Source organism: Tamandua tetradactyla, chromosome 15 (assembly GCF_023851605.1).
Source record: "Tamandua tetradactyla isolate mTamTet1 chromosome 15, mTamTet1.pri, whole genome shotgun sequence".
NCBI lineage: Eukaryota > Metazoa > Chordata > Mammalia > Pilosa > Myrmecophagidae > Tamandua > Tamandua tetradactyla.
The window spans coordinates 6,558,440-6,584,981 of NC_135341.1; positions in this window are offsets into that span (position 1 = coordinate 6,558,440).

The window sequence follows — 26,542 nt, forward strand, 5'->3', positions numbered from 1 at the left end:
AACTTATTGGAAGAAACTAACTCTATGAGCCTCAACCTCTTCAAGTGACTTGACAGCTTTACAGAGTTGCTCCAGGTGTCCAAAAATGAGAAGACACGTAGATGTTAGCTGAGAATTGTGGAGTCCTTGTCATATCTACATAATTTGTATGGAGTACTTCCTTGAAGCTACACATCCTTTCTCCTACCTCTTATCACAGATTGGGTTCTTAAGAAGCAGGTGCCGAGATGGAGTTCAGGGTGCAAGATGCTTTTTATGGATCAACACCTGTGAAAGGAAGGAGATGGCGGCAGCATGGGTAGGAGGGATATGTTGAATTGCAAAGAAGATCTCTCATAGTCTTGGGCAATCAGGTGCATTTGTGTAAGGGGAAGGGATGAGATAAGTATTGCCTATCCAAGGTGTCATGTGTGTCCGGCTGACATGGCCAGATTTTATGCCCTTGCCTTACTCAGTCATTGTGTTTTGTCTGCTCCTGGAATGGTGTGAACTTGAATAGGCAGTTTTCAGATGTAGGGCAGACCCTGCATGAGCTGACAGCTGGAGGATGTCTGCTGACTACACTACCCACAAATGGAGCACCTTCTTTGAATGGGGACCAGAAATATGCATCTTGAAGTCGATCATACTGTTCAGATACACTTCCTACTTCTCTTTGCTTTATCTTATGCTTTCTGACCTCCCTGACATAATTGCATCCTTGAAACCATGCAGTTTAAACCCTCTGCTTCTTTCATGATTTTTGTCTTCTTTAAAGTTCCTTTCAGTTCTCTGATCTGAATTTTCTATGAAGATGACTCATATCTTTATTTCACCTCTTCTTGGGCCCTACTTCCACACTGTCATGGTGGTGTGGACTCCAATTTGATACCACTCTGAAAATAAAATAATATTTTCAATGATCTCTTCTCAGTTCTCTTTTTTTATTTCCACCCCTGTCACTTAAATTGGTATAGCATGGTAGTGTAAACAACCAAAAATATCATATCCTATGCTCTTCGTTGTCCATCTATACTTACTAACAAACTCTTCTAATTCTAAATTCTTCTTTTCAAAAATTCATCATTGAATCCTCAAGTGACTTAAGTATTTCTCATTCATTTTCTTGGCTTAAATGACCTTCTAGATCCTGACCCAAACATGCACATCCTTAAATTTCGTACAAAAATTCTCCCCTCTGATCAATCTGGTCCAGACACCATCACCTTGAACACTTTTCATTAATCACCACATATTGGTTCTTGCCCTTTTTGCTATCTAAAATTTCTACATAGTCTTTTTTCATCTCGTAAAAGACATTTTAATCATTCATTGCTTAACTTAAAAATGGCATTCTCTGTAAGGTCATTCTTTGTCCTTAGAATTTGGTATTATTTCTTTATTCTTTGAATTCTAATAACATTCATTATTTTTCACTGCTTGTTTGAAATAAATGAGAAGTATTTTGATTTGAAATCAATTTAATAAATCTTCCAAAAATACCTATGGAATGTCTACTATCGAACATATTCTATATTAAGTCCTCAGTATTCTATGGTGAGAAAAAAAAGTGTTGGTGTACGAGGAAAAAAGAATTTAGTGGGCATAAGATAATTAAATAATCAGACAGATAAATGTAATATTGCTCTTCTGTTAAGAAATTAAAATTACATGTTTTTGGTGCTTGGAGTCTATATAAGAAGTGAATTTAAAAATATATGGAAGGCCAGAGAATGTATTCTTTAGGAAAGAACTAAAATCTACTCAATAGGAATGAACTGGTTGAAAGGGGTGGAAAGAAAAGGAGGTACAAAGGAAGCCACGTATGAAAAGATACTGTTATGGCAGAAAGTATGACCCTTAGGAGGAGTAGAACATAGGTTGGCATAGGAGACATGGAAGGGGCAAGGGAAATGAGGAATGTGATAAGCCTATGTACATAGACAGCAGCTAGACTGTGGGTGGTTTTGTGAATGACACTGAAGATTTTAGTTTCAATCTAAATTAAAGGCATGGGGAGTCATTGAGGAATTTTAATTAGGAATATAATAGCATATTTTTATACTGCGACCAAAAAAAAAAAAAAAAACAAAAAAATCTACACTAGCAACACAGCTTTGACTACGGTGTGGAAGTAGTGTGGACGGGTATAAAGGTGGACCTGAGTAAACCATTTAGGAAGCTAGTACCTTAGATCAGGTAAGAGGATGATGCTTTGGACTAGGGTTAAGGCAGTGGAAAGAGAGAAAAATAGAAAAATTTATGGACTATTTAGAAGGTAAGAGCTTCAGGGCTTTGTATTAATTGGACTTTGGGAGACCGAGGACTGGAGACTGATAAAGGCAAAACTGTCTAGTTTGCTGAATGTTCCACCGATGTAGAGAAGCATGGAAAAAGGACTAGGTTTACAAACAATATCAAGAAGTAAAACACATGCTTATTAAGTATGAAGTGTTTGCAACCTACAAGAGGAGGTTTTAAGTGAAGCAGAGGGACTTATCTTTAGGGAGCTCTGAAGGAAGATGTAGCTGGGAGATATGAATATGGGAATCAATTACCCATAAACAGAAATGCAAGTGCAAAATTCAACTCCATTATTACGCACAGCCTTGGAAAAATCTTGAAAACTACTAGTCTCCCCAAATACATTTTTTTCCTTATTCCTGGGCTTGTCATCATGCAGCTAGTGATTATATTTTGCCATATCTTTTATACCTAAATGTGACCAAGTGAGTAGATCCTCTATAACGGAATATGACAGATTTGATCAAGGCAATTTCTAAGGTATTTTCATAAAAATATTTGCCCTGAACTTATTTATCCTTCTCAGTATATATGGCTATAAATTAGTACTAGAGCAATAGATAACCCATTTGCCTAGATTCCCATATTATTGCTTTAGAGTACTAACCTTTTATCTGGTTGGAGCCACTGCTAGTTGAGTCTCTTGGTCACAGTGGTTTAGTTTTTACGTAAATTTTTATCAGCACTGGTATAATAAAATGAACCTATAGATTCGGAGGGAATTACAGACTGTGTGAAAAACGCACAGCTTATTTATTGCCTCATGGTATCATGCAGATGATTGTTTATATTCAAGTTGATCCTGCAAGGTAGGTTTCATTATTCCTATCTGACACATAGGAAAGTGAAGCTTAAAATGTTCTAGCAAATTGCCTAAAGGAACTGAAGTGATGGGTGAACTGGGATTCAAACAGAAACCCAAATCCGAGGACTCCGTTCTCCCTGACGCTTCCTGTAATGGCTTCATATCTCCTATAGTTCCAATTCCTTGAGCATCAGTACATGTCTTTTACTTCTTTTCATTTTCCAGAGTGCCTAACGTGAGGCCTCAACACATGGTTGGAATTCATTAAATATTCATTATCTCCTTAGGATATAGACCTTAACAGTCCAATTGGAGAATTCACTTCCTTCCATAAAATTCAGGAGTGAGAATGAGTCCAAAGAGACTTAATTTCATTTTGGAGAATCTATACTCAACACTATATCACTATACATTATAATCATAGTCTATTTGCAAACAGAACCTCCAACTTTTCCCATTTTGCTCAGGCATGTAAATCAGGATGCAAGCAAACAAAAAACCTTCAACAACCCACATAGTTGAGCTGTTTGATTATTTGTTTTGTTTCGTTTTAATTTTAACCAGCAGCCCTCATTCCCAAGGAACACATAAGCACTGCAATCAGCATTTTTTCCAAAGCACACATTCAGGAAAAAAATAATTAAATAACTCCTTCTTATCTTTGAAGAATAGGTATTTTCAAGAGTAAATCACTTGTGTATTTATTATTAGTATCCACTCACCTCATTTATTGTATTATTATAATTCCATGTGGAGCTACTGAAAACCTCTCAGTATTAGGTACTGCATGTCTACCCAACTTGACATTCCTTGCTTTTATTAAAATTTATGCAGCCTTTCAAATGGAGCAAAAAGTTGATGAAAACTTGATCTGACTCAGAACTGCATTCATGTGGGTAGATATGGATGAGGAAGTTCATTTAGGCTGAACCCACAAGCACTCTGATTTTTTTATTAGTGTTTTCCTTGTATTCATTAATATACTTTTACTGAATCCTGGAAACAATGTGGGAGTTAAATAAGGTCATTAAATTGAGGGGTGCATTTCAGGTTCCCTGCCACTGTAAAGATGGGCAGGAGAAAACAAAAAAATAAAAGTATAAATCACATGTGCGCTGTCATTCCTACTTCTTCCTTCCAATGTCATGACATCAACAGTTCTCAGTTGGATATTCAGGGGGACCTTCTTCAATAACATATCCAGAATTAGTACATCCTTTGCTCCCAGTTACTAAAAATACTGACAAAAAGGCATCTAATAAACAATACACACAGAACACAAAGGATTGCTCATATTGTTTGAGCAAAGAGAGGAGGCTGCATCTCACAAACACTTCTCCACTTTCCCATTCATAGAAATGTAGTTACTTTTGCCACTTACACAGACAGAGTCAAATTTTGCCTGATGGAAAACATGAATGGTACGAAAGAAATTAAACATGTTAACAATATCAAAGGGTAATTATAATCTATCAGTATTTTAAAATTAAAGTTGCAGCATGATACTGTGTTAGTGCTATACAAAGCAGTACTATTTTTATCCTCGTAGATCAAATATAAGCTCAGCCTCATACAAAGAACTACTCTAGTGAAAACAGTTACCGACTGGCTTGGACCTGGCTCATTTTATGAATGAGGCCAAGGCCACACTCTGATGATAAGATTCCAGGAGGCAACAGATTATATATTTAACTCTACTGCACTGTCTATAAAATTCAGGAACTTGGTAAAATGTAGGATGCTATTTGAGACCACTTAGTGCAAGGAAATTCATTAATATATCAAGAAAAATGATAGAACAAATATTAATAAAATAACTAGGAGTATTAAATAGCTAATATTTTTCACACTTGTATGCCAAGTACTCTTCTTTGCACTTTACATGTAACTCAGATTAATATATTCATTCCTTACATCAACCATTAATACACCTGCTTTACAACTGTTGAAATCAAGCCACAGAGAGTTTCGTTAATTTTCCCAAAGTTATAGTTGGTAAGTAATGGAACTGGAACTCACTCACAAAATAGTCTGATTCTATAATCTGTGTTCTGAAACAATTTTGCACTCCATTTCTACATAGTGTGGAATATACTAATGATTTCAGCGGTGGTTGACACCTTCAAATATGACAAAGAACATATGCCTGAAATGCCCATAAACTATGTCAAAATATAATAGTTATGCAGATAAATATTGAGCATACATAACTGTACCAAAGAGAGAGAGATGATGTAAAAGCACGGATCATATTAAGGGGTGCATTTTTCAATACTCACTGTATTTACTGACTATAGATAGAAAGCTATTTGATTAGGAAAACAAATGCAGAGGAAACACCCTTAGCAAAAGAGAACTTTTAGAAAAAGTGCATTTGAGTGTCTGAAATTTTGGCAGCAGGTTGAAGGAGGTCTTCTCTCTTCCTGGATGGGGACAATGCCAGAGTGTGACCTAAAGAGTGCATGAAAAGTCAAGCAAGGTACAAAAAAATGTTTTCTTCTCTTCTTGGTTCATAATAGCCCTTTCAAAAATGAGGAGGAAGGAGGGGAAAGAGGAAAGCAAAGAGGGAGTACAGGAGGAAGGCAGGAAAGGAGGGAGGGAGGAAGCGAAAGAAATATTGCAGTGTGATGAGAATAACCATTTACCATAACATAAGCATCAAATCAATCATTTTATGAGAATAAACATCCAATCAAATGATTGTTCTTTGACAAGGGAAAATATTTAAACTTTATTTTACTGGTTTCATCTGAATATAGATGTACCAATAAAACAAAGTTTATAACAAATTCTCAAAGACCCCAATATTTAAAAATTACAGAAATACTTACCCATGATAATATGTAATAATGTATTAATAATATACAATAATATCCATGATCTATATTTCACACAAATCACTCTATTTTACTACAAACTTAGTAACAATCATTATAATATAACTTACAAATGTTTGAATGGTATGAGATAGCTACTTTTCTAGCTTGTTTTCTGGTGTATTTTCACCTGCTGTGGATGAAATATTTGAGAGAATAGCATTTGAATATCAAAATTCTTCAGAACATATGTACTCATAGCTGTATTAAAACATATGTAGCTAGCTAGAGATAGAGACGATCTTGACACAATAAAGTTTATCCTTATACATTGTTGATTCTAGCTATTATCTCACAAAGAATAAGCAAATGGGCAGAGTTTAAATTGGGAATAGCCAAACAGGATTCAATAAATAAGATATCTACATGACAGTTGCAATTTTTTTGAGAAGCCCTTTTCCCTCTTTAAAACCAGAAAATATTTTGTTGACTGTCTTATGTATTTCATGGCCACGTGTTCACAATTCTGATCAACAAGAGTCTATGGTGAACAATGGACAACTGGCTATTTTTCATTTATTTTGGCCACTGTAGGTTCAACAACAAAAAGCTGCATTTAAGGAAAGAACACTGGATTTAGAATCAGATCCTCTGGAAATGAAATTGTGGCTTGAGCATGTGCTAGCTGTGTAATTTTTACAAGTTATTCAAAATTTCTGCTCTTCAGTTCCTCTTACATAGAATGACACTTCTATCTACAGTCTCGTATTTTGTTGGAATTATCTGAGGTAAAGTATATGGAAGAAAAGGAAACGGCTTTCAGACAGAGAATGTGTAATCAGTGTCCATTGATCAAAATCTAAACTAAATAACTATTTGTAAAGAAGGGTGGACTTTTAATTGTCCAATTGGGCTGTTTCCATTTATCAAAATGTTGGAATAACTTCCATATTACAGCCTTAGTTTGTGTCCTGAAGATTCAATATACTGTATTTTCTGATCTTTCTTTGGGGTGTCTGTCTCTAGAAAACTTAATGAAGTATCGGATGAACTGCTCCCTCCGTGCCTGTCCATCCTTACAATTCTGTTTTCACACTAACATGGGAATTTCTTTGAGTTGCTAACTTCCCTTGTCAGCAAACTACTTTTAACATTCACTTTTTATTAAAAAGCTTAAATCAGATGCATGATTCCCTCTTGCTCTATACCAGGCCTCCGATAGGGCTGCTATCCAGACTCTAAATGAAGATTGAACAGTTAAACCAACGTTATTGAGAGTTTCTCATTTAAAACCACTCTTAGGAACACTGCCGCAGAAATGCTTTGGCAACCTGGTATAAAACAAAACAAAGCAAAAGGTAGCGATAACTGCAGGAAAACAAAATATTAAGATCTAAAGTCCCCCTTAAAAGAAACGAGGCAGAAGCAAAACTGAAAAGGGAATACTGATGGGGAAAAAAAAATTTAAGAAAAGGAAAACAAAAATAAAGGAAAATTTGAAACCGCTTAATAGCAAATGGCTTTACAGAAATGTTACTCTCTTAGGATATGTTTATGTGCATTCCCTGCCCTACTTCAAAAGCACAGCTTACTTCTTTGTGTTTTTGAAGTTGGGTCAGAGCTCAGGAAAAGTTACAGAGTGGCTGGAAGCAAAATCGCTACTTTGTAGTTGTTTAAAAAAAAAAAAAGAAAATTGTGTACATCCCATTAAAGTGGTGGGGATAGAATTTCTAAATGAAGAGTGTTTTAGAGGTCTTCTACTCCTGACTCTAGTAATGCAAAAAGGCATAAGCAATTAAAAATAATACCTTGTACTGTAGTTATAGAGGCCAATGATTCAATTTTACATTATTAAAACCAAATAAAACCTTTCTGGATTAAAATCATACTTGGCTAGCAGTCCTGAGGAACCTCTTCCTTTTTCCCAATTAAATGCTTTTGAAGATACCAGAAAAGGTAAGCACACAAAAAATCATGGAAATAAGGTAATGGCATTCTCGCTAAAAAAGAATTTCTAGAAAGAAACCAGGTCCTTTTGGACTTAATGGTAAACACAAGAATTAGGCCACTGATCTCTCTCTCTATGTTTATGGGTGTGTGAACATGTGTGCATATTCAGAAGTTGAAATATGTGTGCATATTTGAAAGTAGGGGAGAAGGTTTTTGGCTATGGCTCATTTATTCACACAATGTCCACTGAGACCCTACTATGTGCGAAGCTCCATTCTAGGCACCAGGACAGAACAGATAATGTATTTCCCTGTTCTGATGGAGTTTGCATTCTGGTGAAGGGTAGCAGAAAATAAATAAATAGATGTGCTATTAGTGCCTTGAGGACGCATAAAATAAGATGAGCAGATATAGCTGTTCCACTGAGAGCCATTTACATAATTCCCTAAATATGGCCCCAGAACTCACTTTGCTCAATTGTCACTGATTCTTAACCTAAGAATTCTTAGTGTTTTCCATGTAGTACTTCTTCTCCTCACCCCACCCCCACTATTTTCACTGCAATGTTCTTCTGAGCCTCTGTGTAGAGCTGTTCTCTGCTATCTGTTGCCTATCAATAAAATTCCATTCTTCCTGTTTTCTGCATATTAATATAAATTTCATGTTCTCTTACACGTCTGCCCAGCCTACATATGTACTATTATTTTAATGGAGAATGAGGGAGGGGAAGGATGGGGAGAGGATAAGCAAGCACGTGTGTCTCACTTTTTCCCCCCGATACAGAAATAGAGCTGATATTTATTTTTTATTTTTCAATTCTCAAGGTAAAAACTAAACATGCATGTATTTCATAAACAGAAAAATTTAAAATGTTAAATATTTTAACAGATTTAAAATTTCACATCTATTTTAGAGAAATTTGTTTTTTACATCCAAAGGAAGAATAGTGGGTATATCCTCCTACCAGTTTTCCTGAAAAGTATTATTTGTAAATATTGAGAATTATAAATTAAAGCTAGGCATAAAAGGCCATACAATGCATATATTAACAGGTATAATTATTGAAAACATGGTACTTTATTTAAACTCGTTATAAACCATAACAAAGAATGAAATTCCATTTTATAACTATTAAAGTTTCAAAGTACACCTTCTAATTCTTAACTCAATTATTGCTATCTGTAAAGCTGGTAAAACCGTATCCTGTCATTTGCAAGTGAAATTGAATATGACTCTATGGGAAAACAAAATCATTCAGATGTTCATTCCTTTGATACTATAATCTCACTTTAGATCTTTTTATCTTAAATAAATATTTTGAAATAAATTAGAAAAAGCAATTAAATGTACAAACATACTTACTGCTATAATTGCAAGAAGAAAAATTAAAGACTCTTTAAATAGCTAACAACAGAAGAATTGCTTGATAAAAAAGATCATGGTGTGTCACTTGATGGAATAATATGCAGCTACTAAATTAATAAATTTGTGGACTATATAGTAATGTGGAAAGGTTTATAATAACTAAACAAATAAAATTAACCATAAATATTCATATTCATAAATTTTAGGTGTATATAGAAACAAAAGTCTTAAGTATTGAAATAAGAAAAGAGCTTGTTTTCCAGCAATAGCAGAATTATGGGTGACATTTTATTCTGCTGTTGACTGTTACTATCTTTAGAATATTTGTATAATTAAACTTTTTCAAAATGTTGAAATAAATGCCAATCTATTCAAGCTTCAGGGCCTTCACTGTCACTATTGCCTGTCTTGGAATCCTCATCCCCCTGTATCCATGTGGCTTTCTCACTCACTTCTCCAGGTATTTATTCAAATGCAAATTTATTTGTGAGGACTTCCCTAGCCACTGAGTTTAAAACTGCAGATTTTCCTGTCAACTGTTCCTACTGTCCCATCCTGGAGATTTCTCAGTAGCACTTATCACTATATAATCATCTCATTTTGTTATTTATCTGTTTCATTGTCTGTCTTCCCTACAAGACTATAAGATGAAGTTGCAACTTCCTAGCCAAGAAGACAGGGTCTTACATGGTCTGACCTCAGTCCGCTCTTCCAGCACAGCTATCTTTTTTTTCCAAAAAAACAAACACTGTGTTTTTAAATGCCATTTTACTGAGATATAGTCACATATCACATAATCATCCAAAGTGTACAATCAATGGCTCACGGTATCATATAGTTGTGCATACTTCACCACGATCAATTATTGAACGTGTTCATTATTCCATGAAACAATCAAAATAAGAATAAAATAAAAAATAAAAATAACACACAAGGCATTATGCCAAAACTAAATGTCAACATGTGGGAGGCATGGGATAGTGGTATGGATTCTTTGTGGAAGAAAAGGAAATGTCTCCATATAGATTATGGTAGTGAAGACATGTCTATTTACTTAGGTTGGATTGTTTGATATGTGAATAAAACTGTTTAAAAGTAAACAGAGAGAAATAATGCAGAGAAAATGTAGAGAAAGAGATGTACCTATTCACTATTGGTAGGGAAACTGAGAGGTGCAGCTTCTTGGAGGGCAGTGTGGTGGTTCCACAGGACGCTAGGGGTGGGGCTGCCATATGATCCTGAAGCCCTGTTGCTAAGTATATAGCCAGAGAAACTGAGTGGGGACATGAATGGACATTTGCACACCAGTGTTTATGGTGGCAGTGTTCCTGACCCACAATGAATGAAGGTGGCCTAAGGATACAACAACTGAGGAACGGAAGAGGGAACTATGGTGCATATAGACAATGGACCACTAAGCAGCCAGAAAGAAGGAATGCAGTTGTGAGGCATGCAACGAAGTGTATGAACCTTAAGGACAGTATGTGGAGCAAAATGCCAGGAACAAAAAAACAAATATTATCATGCCTCACTCATATGGTCTAACTATAAAATAAAAACTCAGTGAACTGAAATTGTGAACATGAGTTACCAGGTTAGGGCATATTGTAAATGGTCCTAAATCATAAGCTTTTACAGCAGTCACTTATATTCAGGAGGTGTAACTGTTATTCTAAATTTTGAGATACTGAGATGTTTGTTTATAATCTAGTTGTTCCCCAAAACCTCAGGTATTTATGTGACACCTGAAACTCAGACTTAGAGTTGTGAAGCTATGAAAGTCAGCACTACCCCATATAGGAACTCTTTAAAAAGTTGAAAAACGGGATCAGACTTCAAGTAGAAATATGAATGAAGCTGATCTGGAGAGGACTAAGGTAAATCAGAACACAGGGTCAAGAATGATACGGTCCATATTTTAGAATTTCAACTTCTGTGTGAGACCAAAGGGAGAGATGTTTATTTCATGCAAAATTTATATTTTGGATAGTGCATTACCCAATTTAACCTGTATGGTCGGTTTAGTTGAATACCATAAGTACATGGCCTCTTGAATAGGGAATGAGATCTTGCTGGTTTGCCCAGGTTACTGTGATGCTCCAATATATCCCAGAATAATTTAGGCAGTGAAAAGAAACATTTCCAAAGTTCCCTTGGGGGAATGGGGAGAAAGGAGGAAATATTCAACTTCCTCATTTGGAAAATTTCTGATATTCTCGCAAGTACTGGGGACAACCAAATCAATAGACCAAGCCTTCGATCTTGGGGTTCACCCTTATGAAACTTATTCTTACAAAAGATAGGTTAAGAATACTTAAAGTTAGGCTTAAGAAGCACCCCCTAGAGAAATTCTTTTGTTGCTCAGAAGTGGCCCCTCTCTCTATGCCAACTCTACAAGTGAACTATTGCCCTCATCCCTATGTGGAACATGACTCACTGGGGTGTAAATCTCCCTGGCAACATGGAACAGAAATCCCAGTATTTGCTGGGACCTGGCATCGTGGGATTAAGAATCTGTTCTTGAACAAGGAGAAGAGAGAAATAACAAATAAATTTTCAGTGACTCAGATATTTCGAACAGTCAAGAGGTTGGTTATCCTGGAGGTTATTTTCATGTACTATATAGATATCCCTTTTTGGTTTATGGTGTTTTGGAGTGACTGGAGGGAAATATCTGAGACTTTTGAGCCATTTTTCCGTAACCTTGATTCTTGATGATGGTTGTATAAAGATATAACTCTTAAAATATGAGTGTGTGATTGTGAAAACCTTGTGTCTGATGCTCCTTTTATCCAAGGTATGGACAGATGAGTAAAAAATAGGTATAAAAATAAATAAATAATAGGGGGACAAAGGGTGAAATAAATTGGATAGATTGAAATACTAGTGGTCAGTGACAGGGAAGGGTAAGGGATATGGGATGTATGCATTTTTTCTTTTTCTTTTTATTTCTTTTTCTGGAGTGATGCAAATGTTCTAAAAAATGATCATGGTGATGAATACACAATTATGTGATGATATCATGAGCCATTGATTGCCCACCATGTTTGGAATGTATGTGTGTGAAGATTTTTCAATAAAAATATTAAGAAACAAAAGAACAAGCAAAATATCACATACTGGATACTTTCAGGAAGATGGCTGAATAGAGCAGTTTGAGATTAGCCCTGCTCTATGGAAAAGTTAGAGAAGAGATAAGAGGGCGACTGAGGTGGCAATTCGGGAGTGCGGCTGACCTGGGAGAGCCTTCTGCACCACGTGGGGCAGCCCTGGTTGCAGAGGCCAGGAAACTAAGGGGAAGAGGGCTGGAGCCTGGCGTGGAGGCACAGAACCCACAGGAGTGCATGGACAGGAGCCGGGGACTAGGAAGAAAGCCAGGTCACATTCCTTGGGTGTGTCACCCTCACCAGCACAGCCTTGTGACCAGCAACTCACTCCATGTACCCAACCCCCTCACCCACTCCCATTCCCCACTCTCCAGGCACCCCCACCCTACCAGTGACCAGTGCATGTAGCTGCCCCACATCTCTACCCCAAGTGCAGACCAACCCACCTCTCCTGCACCCCTCCTGAGAACTACTTCTCCCTCTCTGTTTCCTGCAGGCTATTGCCAGCACATAAAGGCTGCAGGCATCAACCTCCATACCTCAGCTATCCCTGATCCCACCCATGCTGTCGCACAGCCTCACCCTGCCCCTGCTGAGCCCTATGCATCAGTTTACGGCACTTCTAGGCCCATGCATGTGCCCAGGCCCCCAACACGTCATTCAGCTCTGGGAATTGTACTTTACAGCAGTCTTAGAACTGTGCATGTGCATTGCCCTCAGCCACACTTCCCAGCTCTTAGAAAGTGCTGACCTGCACAGCATGTGCACAAAGAGCCTCAGGCCTTAGACCAGTGCACACCAGGGTTACACCTCCCACAATGGTGCACCTACACAGCTACATTCTCTGGCCACTGGGTGACCATGTTCATAAGCATCAGCGTGACATCCCCAATTTGTGCCTATACATGCCCTGAAACAAATCACCGCACTGAGTGCCCCACTCTGTACCATGCTCCCTGCTGCACAACCATCCCACAAACACAAGGCCTTAGACTACTGAAAGAAATAAACTCCCGAAGTAAATCAATCAAGATATTTACATGCCACAAAGACAGCAGAAGACTAATATATCATAATGCAGACAGATATAGCCCTTCCTAACAACCAAATTAAAACACCATAGGAGACATAGACATTGGAACAACTAATCAAAGATGTTCATACAACTTTACTTAATAAAATAAGTGGGATAGCATATGACATGAAGGAGATCAAGAAGATAGTAGAAGAGCATAAAGAGGCATTTGAAAGAATAAATAGAAAAATAGCAGATATCACAGAGATTAAAGATTCTGTTGTCCAAATAAAAAACATACTAGTGGCACACAACACCAGATTTGGAGAGACAGAAGAAAGAAAAAGTGATATAGAGGACAGGATAATTGACTTTGAAGACTAAAAGAGCAAGTGGCAAAAAAGATAGAAAAAATTGAATGGGAACTCAGGGAAATGATAGACAAAACAAAGTAAACAAATATAAGAATCATTGGTGCCCCAGAAGGAGAAGAAAGGAGTAAAGGGCTAGGAAGAGTAGTTGAGGATATAATGGGGGAACACTTCTCAATCCTCATAAAGGACATAAATATACAAGTCAAAGAAGCCCAAAGAATTCCAAACAGAATAAATCTAAATAGGTCTTGCCCAAGGCACATACTAATCAGTTTATCCAATGTTGAAAAGAAGCAGAAAATCTTCAAAGCAGCAAGAGAAAAACAGCCTACTACATCCAAGGGAAATCAAATAAGACTGAGTTCAGACTACTCAACTAGTATGAGTGAGAAGGCAGTGGTATGATATATTCAAGATCCTGAAAGAGAAAGACTTACACTCAAAAATTCTGTGCCCATGGAAATTGTCCTTCAAAATCGAGGGAGAGATTAAAGCTTTCACAGACAGAGAAGTCCTGAAAGAATTTGTCAACAAGAGACTGGCCCTACCTACATACCTAAAAGGAGTTTTGCTGGCTGAAATAAAAAGACAAGAGAGGGAGTTCTGGAGGAGAGCTCAGAATTGAAGAGTACCACTAGTTTAATTTAAAGAATAAAAAGAGAAAGAGGGAAAGGAATATATAGACCTGACAAATAAAATTAAAAAGATAAGATGGTGGATTCAAGAAACGCCTTTTTCACAATAAACTTTAAATGATCACAGACTAAACTAACAAATTAAAAGATGTAGATTGGCAGAATGGATTAAGAAACATAATCCATCTATATGCTACTTGCATAAGACTCATCTTAGACACAAGGATGCAAACAGATTGAAAGTGAAAGGATGGAAAAAGATTTTCCATGCAAGTTGCAATCAAAAGAAAGCAGGAGCAGCTATACTAGTATCAGATAAAATAGATTTAAATGTAAAGACATCATAAGAGACAAAGAAGGACATTATATACTAACTAAAGGGTCAACTCAGCAAGAAGCTATAACAATCATAAATGTTTATGCTCCCAATTAAGAAGCTCCAAAGTACATGAGACAGACATTGGCAAAACTGAAGGAAGTGATAGTTGTTTCAAGTAGACTTCAATGCACCACTTTCCTCTATAGATAGAACAATAAGACAAAAGATCAACAAGAAAATAGAGAAGTTATATAACTTAGTAAATGAATTATACCTAACAGATATATATAGGTCATTGCACCTCAAAGCACAAGAATATACACTCTTCTCTAGTGCTCATAGAACCTTCTCCAGGATAGCTCATATGCTGGGGCACAAAACAGGTCTTTATAAATTTAAAAACAATGTAAATGTTCAAAGCACTTTCTCTGATCACAATGGGATGAAACTAGATCTCAACAACTACCAAAAAATGAGAACATTCGCACATATATGGAGATTAAATAACACACTCTTAAACAATCAGAAGGTCAAAGAAGAAATTGCTAGAGAAATAAGTACCTATCTGGAGATGAATGAAAATGAGAATATAAGTTATCATGACTTATGGGATACAGTAAATGCTGTACTGAGATGGAAATTTATTTCCCTAAGTGCCTATATCAAAAAACAAGAAAGAGCAAAAATCAAGGACTTAACAGCACACCTGGAGGAACTTGAGAAAGAACAGCAAACTAACCCCAAAGCAAATAGAAGAAGAGAAAGAGCATAGATTAAAGCAGAGATAAATGAATGGGAGAACAAAAGAACAATAGAAAGAATCAATAAAACCAAAAGTTGGTTCTTTGAGAAAATCAATAAAATTGATGGGCCACTAGCAAGACTGACAAAGAAAAAAAGAGAAAGGATGCAAATAAACAAAGTCAGAAATGAGTAGGTGTTCATTATCACAGACCCTGAAGAAATAAAAGCAATCATAAAAGGATACTATCAACAACCATATTCCAACAAACTAGGCAACTTAGATGAAATGGACAAACTCCTGGAAACACACAAAAAAGCCATACTGACTTAGGAAAAAATAGAAGATCTCGCAAACCAATCACAAGTAAAGAGATTCAATCAGTAATCAAAAATTTTCCTGCAAAGGAAAGCCCAGGGCCAGATGGCTTCACAGGGGAATTTTATCAAATATTCCAAAAAGAAATAAAACCAATCCTGCTCAAACCTTTCCAAAAAATTGAGGAAAAGGGCACTCTACCTAACTCATTTTATGATGCTAACAACATTTTAATACCAAAACTGGGCAAAGATACTTTAAGAAAGGAAAACAACAGGCCAATATCCCTAATGAACATAGATGCAAAAATCCTCAATAAAAATATTAGGAAATTGAATCCAACAGCATATTAAAAGAATTATACACCATGATCAAGTGGGATTTATACCAGGAATGCAAGGATGGTGCAACGCAAGAAACTCAATTAATGTAATACAGCACATTAACAAAGGAAAATCACGTGACCATCTAGATTGATGCTGAAAAAGCATTTGACAAAATTCAGCATTCTTTTTTTGATAAAAACATTCCAAAAGATAGGAATCAAAGGTAACTACCTCAATATGATAAAGGGAATATATGAAAAACCGATAGCCAGCATCATACGCAATGGAGAGAGACTGAAATCTTTCCCCCTAAGATTAGAACAGGACAAGGATGCCCACTGTCACCACTATTATTCAACCCTGTGCTAGAAATTCTAGCTAGAGCAATCAGGCAGGACAAAGAAATAAAAGGCATTGAATTGAAAAGGAAGAATTAAAACTCATTATTTGCAGATATGTTCTATACTTGGAAGATCATGAGAAATCTACAGCAAAGTAACTTGAGCTAATAAACAAATTCAGCAAGGTGGTGGGATATAAAATTAATGTGCAAAATCAGTAACATTTCTATACAGAAGCAATGACCTAGCTGAGGAGTCAGTTAAGGAAAAAATTCCATTCAAAACAGCAACTAAAAGAATCAAGTACTTTGGAATGAACTTAAGGGATGTAAAGGACTTGTACACAGAAAATTACATAATATTGCTAAAAGAAATCAAAGGAGATCTAAATAGGTGGAAAGACTTTCCCTGCTCATGGATAGGATGGATAAATGTAGTTAAGATGTCAATTCCCCCCAAATTGATTTACAGATTCAACACAGTACCAATCAAAATTCCAACAACCTACATTGAAGATTTGGAAAAGCTAATTACCAAATTCATCCGGAAGGTAAAGAGACACTGAATAACTAAAAGCATCCTAAAAAAAGAAGCATGAAGGGGGAGGATCAACATTCCCTGACTTAAAACCTATTATAAAGTCACAGTGGTCAAAACAGCATGGTACTGGCACAAAGATAGAAGCATTGACCAATGGAATCAAATCGAGAGTGCAGAAATGTATCACCAAATCTATGGTCTTACTTTTTTTTTTTTTTTTTTAGTTATTCCCTTCTTTCTTTCTTTTTTTTTTTATTAATTAATGGAAAAAAAGAACTTAACCCAACATTTGGAAATCATACCATTCTACATATGCACTCAGTAATTCTTAACATCATCACATAGATGCATGATCATTGTTTCTTAGTACATTTGCATCGGTTTAGAGGAACTAGCAACACAACAGAAAAAGATATAAAATGTTAATATAAAGAAAAGAAATAAAAGTAGTAGTAATAGTAAAAAGCAACAACAACAAACAAACCAACAAGCAAACAAAAACAAAAAAAAAACCCTATAGCTCAGATGCAGCTTCATTCAGTATTTTAACATGATTACTTTACAATTAGGTATTATTGTGCTGTCCATTTTTGAGTTTTTGTATCTAGTCCTGTTGCACAGTCTGTATCCCTTCAGCTTCAATTACCCATTGTCTTACCCTGTTTCTAACTCCTGCTGAACTCTGTTACCAATGACATATTTCAAGTTTATTCTCGAATGTCCGTTCACATCAGTGGGACCATACAGTATTTGTCCTTTAGTTTTTGGCTGGATTCACTCAGCATAATATTCTCTAGGTCCATCCATGTTATTACATGGTTCATAAGTTTATCTTGTCTTAAAGCTGCATAATATTCCATCGTATGTATATACCACAGTTTGTTTAGCCACTCGTCTATTGATGGACATTTTGGCTGTTTCCATCTCTTTGCAATTGTAAATAATGCTGCTATAAACATTGGTGTGCAAATGTCCGTTTGTGTCTTTGCCCTTAAGTCCTTTGAGTAGATACCTAGCAATGGTATTGCTGGGTCGTATGGCAATTCTATATTCAGCTTTTTGAGGAACCGCCAAACTGCCTTCCACAGTGGTTGCACCCTTTGACATTCCCACCAACAGTGGATAAGTGTGCCTCTTTCTCCGCATCCTCTCCAGCACTTGTCATTTTCTGTTTTGTTGATAATGGCCATTCTGGTGGGTGTGAGATGATATCTCATTGTGGTTTTGATTTGCATTTCTCTAATGGCCAGGGACATTGAGCATCTCTTCATGTGCTTTTTGGCCATTTGTATTTCCTCTTCTGAGAGGTGTCTGTTCAATCTTTTTCCCATTTTGTAATTGGGTTGGCTGTCTTTTTGTTGTTGAGTTGAACAATCTCTTTATAAATTCTGGATACTAGACCTTTATCTGATATGTCGTTTCCAAATATTGTCTCCCATTGTGTAGGCTGTCTTTCTACTTTCTTGATGAAGTTCTTTGATGCACAAAAGTGTTTAATTTTGAGGAGTTCCCATTTATTTATTTCCTTCTTCAATGCTCTTGCTTTAGGTTTAAGGTCCATAAAACCGTCTCCAATTGTAAGATTCATAAGATATCTCCCTACATTTTCCTCTAACTGTTTTATGGTCTTAGACCTAATGTTTAGATCTTTGATCCATTTTGAGTTAATTTTGTATAGGGTGTGAGATATGGGTCTTCTTTCATTCTTTGCATATGGATATCCAGTTCTCTAGGCACCATTTATTGAAGAGACTGTTCTGTCCCAAGTGAGATGGCTTGACTGACTTATCAAAGATCAAATGTCCATAGATGAGAGGGTCTAATCTGAGCACTCTATTCGATTCCATTGGTCGATATATCTATATTTATGCCAATACCATGCTGTTTTGACCACTGTGGCTTCATAATATGCCTTAAAGTCAGGCAGTGCGAGACCTCCAGCTTCGTTTTTTTTCCTCAAGATGTTTTTAGCAATTCGGGGCACCCTGCCCTTCAGATAAATTTGCTTATTGGTTTTTCTGTTTCTGAAAAATAAGTTATTGGGATTTTGATTGGTATTGCATTGAATCTGTAAATCAATTTAGGTAGGATTGATATCTTAACTATATTTAGTCTTCCAATCCATGAACACGGTATGCCCTTCCATCTATTTAGGTCTTCTGTGATTTCTTTTAACAGTTTTTTGTAGTTTTATTTATATAGGATTTTTGTCTCTTTAGTTAAATTTATTCCTAGGTATTTCATTCTTTTAGTTGCAATTGTAAATGGGATTCGTTTCTTGATTTCCCCCTCCGCTTGTTCATTACTAGTGTATAGAAATGCTACAGATTTTTGAATGTTGATCTTTTAACCTGCTACTTTGCTGTACTCATTTATTAGCTCTAGTAGTTTTGTTGTGGATTTTTCCGGGTTTTCGACGTATAGTATCATATTGTCTGCAAACAGTGATAGTTTTACTTCTTCCTTTCCAATTTTGATGCCTTGTATTTCTTTTTCTTGTCTAATTGCTCTGGCTAGAACCTCCAACACAATGTTGAATAATAGTGGTGATAGTGGGCATCCTTGTCTTGTTCCTGATCTTAGGGAGAAAGTTTTCAATTTTTCCCCATTGAGGATGATATTAGCTGTGGGTTTTTCATATATTCGCTCTATCATTTTAAGGAAGTTCCCTTGCATTCCTATCTTTTGAAGTGTTTTCAACATGAAAGAATGTTGAATCTTGTCAAATGCCTTCTCTGCATCAATTGAGATGATCATGTGATTTTTCTGCTTTGATTTGTTGATATGGTGTATTACATTAATTGATTTTCTTATGTTGAACCATCCTTGCATACCTGGGATGAATCCTACTTGGTCATGATGTATAATTCTTTTAATGTGTTGTTGGATACGATTTGCTAGAATTTTATTGAGGATTTTTACATCTATATTCATTAAAGAGATTGGTCTGTAGTTTTCTTTTTTTGTAATATCTTTGCCTGGTTTTGGTATGAGCGTGATGTTGGCTTCATAGAATGAATTAGGTAGTTTTCCCTCCGCTTTGATTTTTTTGAAGAGTTTGAGGAGAGTTGGTACTAATTCTTTCTGGAATGTTTGATAGAATTTGCATGTGAAGCCGTCTGGTCCTGGACTTTTCTTTTTAGGAAGTTTTTGAATGACTAATTCAATTTCTTTACTTTTGATTGGTTTGTTGAGGTCATCTATGTCTTCTTGAGTCAAAGTTGGTTGTTCATGTCTTTCCAGGAACCCGTCCATTTCCTCTAAATTGTTGTATTTATTTGTGTAAAGCTGTTCATAGTATCCTGTTATTACCTCCTTTATTTCTGTGAGGTCAGTAGTTATGTCTCCTCTTCCATTTCTGATCTTATTTATTTGCATCCTCTCTCTTCTTCTTTTTGTCAATCTTGATAAGGGCCCATCAATCTTATTGATTTTCTCATAGAACCAACTTCTGGTCTTATTGATTTTCTCTATTGTTTTCATGTTTTCAATTTCATTTATTTCTGCTCTAATCTTTGTTATTTCTTTCCTTTTGCTTGCTTTGGGGTTAGTTTGCTGTTCTTTCTGCAGTTCTTCCAAGTGGACAGTTAATTCCTGCATTTTTGCCTTTTCTTCTTTTCTGATATAGGCATTTAGGGCAATAAATTTCCCTCTTAGCACTGCCTTTGCTGCGTCCCATAAATTTTGATATGTTGTGTTTTCATTTTCATTCGCCTCGAGGTATTTACTAATTTCTCTTGCAATTTCTTCTTTGACCCACTTGTTGTTTAAAAGTGTGTTGTTGAGTCTCCACGTATTTGTGAATTTTCTGGCACTCCGCCTATTATTGATTTCCAACTTCATTCCTTTATGATCTGAGAAAGTGTTGTGTATGATTTCAATCTTTTTAAATTTGTTAAGACTTGCTTTGTGACCCAGCATATGGTCTATCTTTGAGAATGATCCATGAGCACTTGAAAAAAGGTGTATCCTGCTGTTGTGGGATGTAATGTCCTATAAATGTCTGTTAAGTCTAGCTCATTTATAGTAATATTCAGATTCTCTATTTCTTTATTGATCCTCTGTCTAGATGTTCTGTCCATTGATGAGAGTGGTGAATTGAAGTCTCCAACTATTATGGTATATGAGTCTATTTCCCTTTTCAGTGTTTGCAGTGTATTCCTCACATATTTTGGGGCATTCTGGTTCGGTGCGTAAATATTTATGATTGTTATGTCTTCTTGTTTAATTGTTCCTTTTATTAGTATATCGTGTCCTTCTTTGTTTCTTTTAACTGTTTTACATTTGAACTCTAATTTGTTGGATATTAGTATAGCCACTCCTGCTCTTTTCTGGCTGTTATTTGCATGAAATATCTTTTCCCAACCTTTCACTTTCAACCTATGTTTATCTTTGGGTCTAAGATGTGTTTAGACATAATAGACAGCGTATAGAAGGATCCTGTTTTTTAATCCATTCTGCCAATCTATGTCTTTTGATTGGGAAATTCAGTTCATTAACATTTAGTGTTATTACTGTTTGGATAATATTTTCCTCTAATATTTTGCCTTTTGTATTATATATGTCATATCTGATTTTCCTTCTTTCTACACTCTTCTCCATACCTCTCTCTTCTGTCTTTTTGTATCTGACTCTACTGCTCCCTTTAGTATTTCTTGCAGAGCTGGTCTCTTGGTCACAAATTCTCTCAGTGACTTTTTGTCTGAGAATGTTTTAATTTCTCCCTCATTTTTGAAGGACAATTTTGCTGGATATAGGAGTCTTGGTTGGCAGTTTTTTCTCTTTTAGTAATTTAAATATATCATCCCACTGTCTTCTAGCTTCCATGGTTTCTGCTGAGAAATCTACACATAGTCTTATTGGGTTTCCCTTGTATGTGATGGATTGTTTTTCTCTCGCTGCTTTCAAGATCCTCTCTTTTTCTTTGACCTCTGACTTTCTAACTAGTAAGTGTCTTGGAGAATGCCTATTTGAGTCTAATCCCTTTGGGGTGTGCTGCACTTCTTGGATCTGTAATTTTAGGTCTTTCATAAGAGTTGGGAAATTTTCAGTGATAATTTCTTCCATTAGTTTTTCTCCTCCTTTTCCCTTCTCTTCTCCTTCTGGGACACCCACAACACGTATATTTGTGTGGTTTTTATTTTCCTTGAGTTCCCTGATACCCTCTTCAAATTTTTCCATTCTTTTCCCGATAGTTTCTGTTTCTTTTTGGAATTCAGATGTTCCATCCTCCAAATCACTAATTCTATCTTCTGTCTCTTTAAATCTATCATTGTAGGTATCCATTGTTTTTTCCATCTTTTCTACTTTATCCTTCACTTCCATAAGTTCTGTGATTTGTTTTTTCAGTTTTTCTATTTCTTATTTTTGTTCAGCCCATGTCTTCTTCATGTCCTCCCTCAATTTATCGATTTCATTTTTGAAGAGGTTTTCCATTTCTGTTCGTATATTCAGCATTAGTTGTCTCAGCTCCTGCATCTCATTTGAACTATTGGTTTGTTCCTTTGACTGGGCCATATTCTCAGTCTTCTGAGTGTGGACCGTTAACTTCTGTTGGCGTCTGGGCATTTAGTCAGATTTCCCTGAGTGTCGGACCCAACAAGTTTGTAAGATTTTTCTGTGAAATCTCTGGGTACTGTTTTTCTTATCCTGCCCAGTAGGTGGTGCTCGTGGCACACGTTTGTCTCACGTGTTTGGAAGGGATCCCCCTGGTCACCGTTCTCCGCGGCCTGGGGGATTTCTGATCCAATTCTCTCAGTTGGTTCGGGGGGGCCGCGCGTGGTGGGGGCATCAGCCTCCGCGGCTTGAGGGGACCCTGTGGCTCCTTTATTAATTCCCCTATTGGTGTTTGGTTGGACCCAGTCCCTGCCACTGTCGGAAATTCCCTCCTCTCCTTGGAGGCGTGTCGGTCCCTGGCCGCAGCGGCCTGGGGAATTCGCCACCGGATCAGGAAGCCGCCTGCGGGGGAGGGGCATCGGTTGCCGGCTGCCATGGCTTGGGTAGCCCTCTGATCCGAGATTCGTAGCCAGACCAGGAAGCCACCCGCAAAAGAGGGGCGCCGGGTGCTGCGGCTTGGGTAGCCCTCTGATTTGAGACTTGTAGTCGGTCCAGGAAGCTGCCTGCAAAAGAGGGGCGCTGGCCGCCGCGGCTTGGGAAACTTGCCTCTCTGAGACTCTCAGCCGGCCTGGAAAGGAGGGAGGGAGGAGCTCCGGCTGCCACAGCTGCTGCGGCTCGGGGAATTGCGTGCTGCTCAGGGTTCTCACCACAGCAGAATCTCGCAGTCAGATTAGCCAGTCCAGACTGGGGTACACTGTGTGTCCATTCCCTGCCGTGGCCCCGGGAGCTGTTCTGCACTGTTTCTGTTCACCTAGTAGTTGCTCTGGAGGAGGAGGAACTAAGACACATGTACCTTACTAAGCCGCCATCTTGGCCCCCTCAACTTACTTTTGACAAGACCCCCAATTCCTCTGAACTGGGATGAAATAGTCTTTTCAATTGAGCATGCAAGAACTGGATATCAACAGCCTAAAGAATGAAAGAGGATCCCTATCTTTCACTCCACACAAAAATTAACTCAAAGTGGATCAAACATCTAAATATAGGAACTAGCACCATAAAGCTTCTAGAGGAAAATGTAGGGAAACATCTTTAAGACCTAGAAATAGGAAGTAGCTTCCTTTTATATTCAAAGCATGAGCAACAAAAGAAAAAAAATAGATAAATGGGAACTCCTCAAAATCATATGTTTCTGCACCTCCAAAGACTTTGTCAAAAAGGTGAAGAGGCAGTCAACCCAATGGGAGAAAATATTTGGAAATCACGTATTGGACAAAGGTTTGATTTCCTGTATATACAAAGAAATCATACAATTCAACAACAAAAGAACAAACAACCCAATTATAAAATGGGCTAAAGATATGAATAGGCATTTTTCTGAAGAGCAAGTACAGATGGCTCAAAAGCACATGAAGAGAAGCTCATTTTCATTGGTGTATTAGTTAGATTCAGTTGTCAGCTTGGCCAGGTGAGCATACCTAGTTCTGTTGCTGCGGACACAAGCCAATGGTACGTGAACCTCATCTGTTGCTAATTACATCTGCAGTCGGCTAGGAGGCATGTCTGCTGCAATGAGTGATGCTTGACTTAACTGGCTGGTGCTTAAATGAGAGAATGCAATGTAGCACAGCCAAGCAGCTCGGCATTCCTCATCTCAGTACTCGCAACTCAACCCAGGCCTTTGGAGATGCAGAAAGAAGTCACCCCAGGGAAAGTTGTTGGAACCCAGGGGCCTGGAGAGAAGACCAGCAGAGACTGTCCTGTGCCTTCCATGTAAGAAAGAACCTCAGTGGAAAGTTAGCTGCCTTTCCTCTGAAGAACCAACAAAATAAATCCCCTTTTATTAAAAGCCAATCCGTCTCTGGTGTGTTGCATTCCGGAAGCTAGCAAACTAGAACAATTGACTATAAGGGGAATGCAGAACAAGACTACAATGAAATACCGCCTTACACCTATAGGAATGGCTGCTATTAAACAAACAGGACACTATAAAGGTTGGAGAAGATGTGGAAAACTGGGACACTTGTGCATTGCTGATGTGAATGTATAATGGTACAGCCACTATGGAAGACTGCTTGGTGGTTTCTTAGGAAACTAAATATCAATTTGCCCTATTGCCCAGCAATAGCACTACTTGGTATATACCCAGAAGAGATGAAAGCAATGATGCAAACAGACATTTGCACACCCACATTCAAAGCAGTATTATTCACAATCACCAAAAGTTGGAAAAAAACAAAATGCCCATCAACACATGAGTGGATCAGCAAAATGTGGTATATACATACTATAGAATATTCAGCAATAAGACAAAGTGATGTCCTGAAGCACATGAGAAGATGGATGAGTCTTGAGGACATAATATTGAGTGAAATTAGCCAGACACAAAAGGATAGGTACTGTATGATTCCACTTGTATGACTCACATAAAGGTATAATCAGAGGCTTATAATACAGATTATAGGGGACTTAGAGATACAAAAAAGCTAGAGATGGGTGAACTGTTAGCTAATGAAGTTAAATTCCAATGTAAGGGAATAGATAAGAGTGAAGGTGGTTCTCTAGAGAGTCTATAAGTAGTATTACCATATTGAAGATGAGCAAGATTGAAAGGGATTATATAGACCTATGTGTTCCACTGAATAACACTAGAAATATGAATTTGTTCTCACAAGAATTACTTCAAAGATATGCCTCTTGTACAAAGAGTGTTTAAGTACATGGTACAGGGGGATAACTGCTATTGCATACTATGAGCTATGTTCAAAAGGAAACCATCAGCAGTACCACACAGCAACAGCAGAGGTAAATAGTGGGGGGAGGGACAAGAGTTAAGAGGAGGCTTAGATTTCCTATTTGGCAAAGATGTGTTTATTGGTTTTCTTTCTCTTGGGAACAATGAAATTATCTAAAATTGAGAATGTTGATGGACTGTGGACTTTGGGCCCGCTACATGATGCCCAATGAATGCAGGTGGCTGAACGATGCACTAATGGAGAAGTAGATTGGTGAACGATGGTGTATACTTATGAATGAATGTTGTGCTGCTACAAAAAGGAACAAAGTCATGTGCATGCAACGATGTGAATAACATGTGGGACATTTGGTGAGACAAAATAAGCCAGTAACAAAAGAACAAGAGTGGTCGCCTCAGCTTTAGAAAATGCTTATAAGAACACCGTTGTCTAGATTGTAAGCTTTTAGAGCAGACACATTAAGTCAGAGTGGTGTTTAGTATTTCTGGATTTTGAGAGGCTGTTTTATATATAACTTGATATTTAGAGATAAGAACAAAGGCAAACAGGTTGGGGTTAAAGTAATTGAGAACATAGGAGTAAGGAAGACAGTGTCTATATTTTAGAACCACACATACTCTTTGAGATCAAAGGAAAAAAGTTTTATTTCATCTGGAACTGAAATATTCTGTAGTATGTAATCTAATTCAACCTATCTGTATAGTTCATTTGAACAATTGAAACATAAGAAGCACAGAATAACAAAGAGAACATTTAATCCTGTATAGATTAGTATAATGCCTGAATACATCCTAGAGGAAATTAAGCAGATAATCAAAAAGTATTACAAAGCTCCCTGAGAGATGGGAGAAAGAATATGGAATTATTAAACCTTACCATACAGGAATCCCCTGATACTGTGTTAATCTTTAGGGACACCCAAATCAATAGGCCATGCCCTCAATCAGGAGGCCTACTTTTATGAAGTTTATGTATGTAGTAGAGAACCTTAGACTACTTATAGGCATGCCTAAGAATTACTCATGGAGGACCTCTTTTGTTGCTCAGATGTGGCCTCAGTCTCTCTAAGCTCAACTCTGCACATGAAATCATTGCCCTCCATTCTATGTGGGACATGACATCCAGGGGTGAAATTCTCCCTGGTGATGTGACAGATGATTTCCAAGGATGAATCCAGACCTGGCATCATGGGATCAACAATTCCATCCTGACCAAAAGGGGGAAAAGAAGTGTAATTAATAGAGTATCAATGGCAGAGAAGGTTCAAATGGAGTCCAAAGGCTACTCTGGAGGT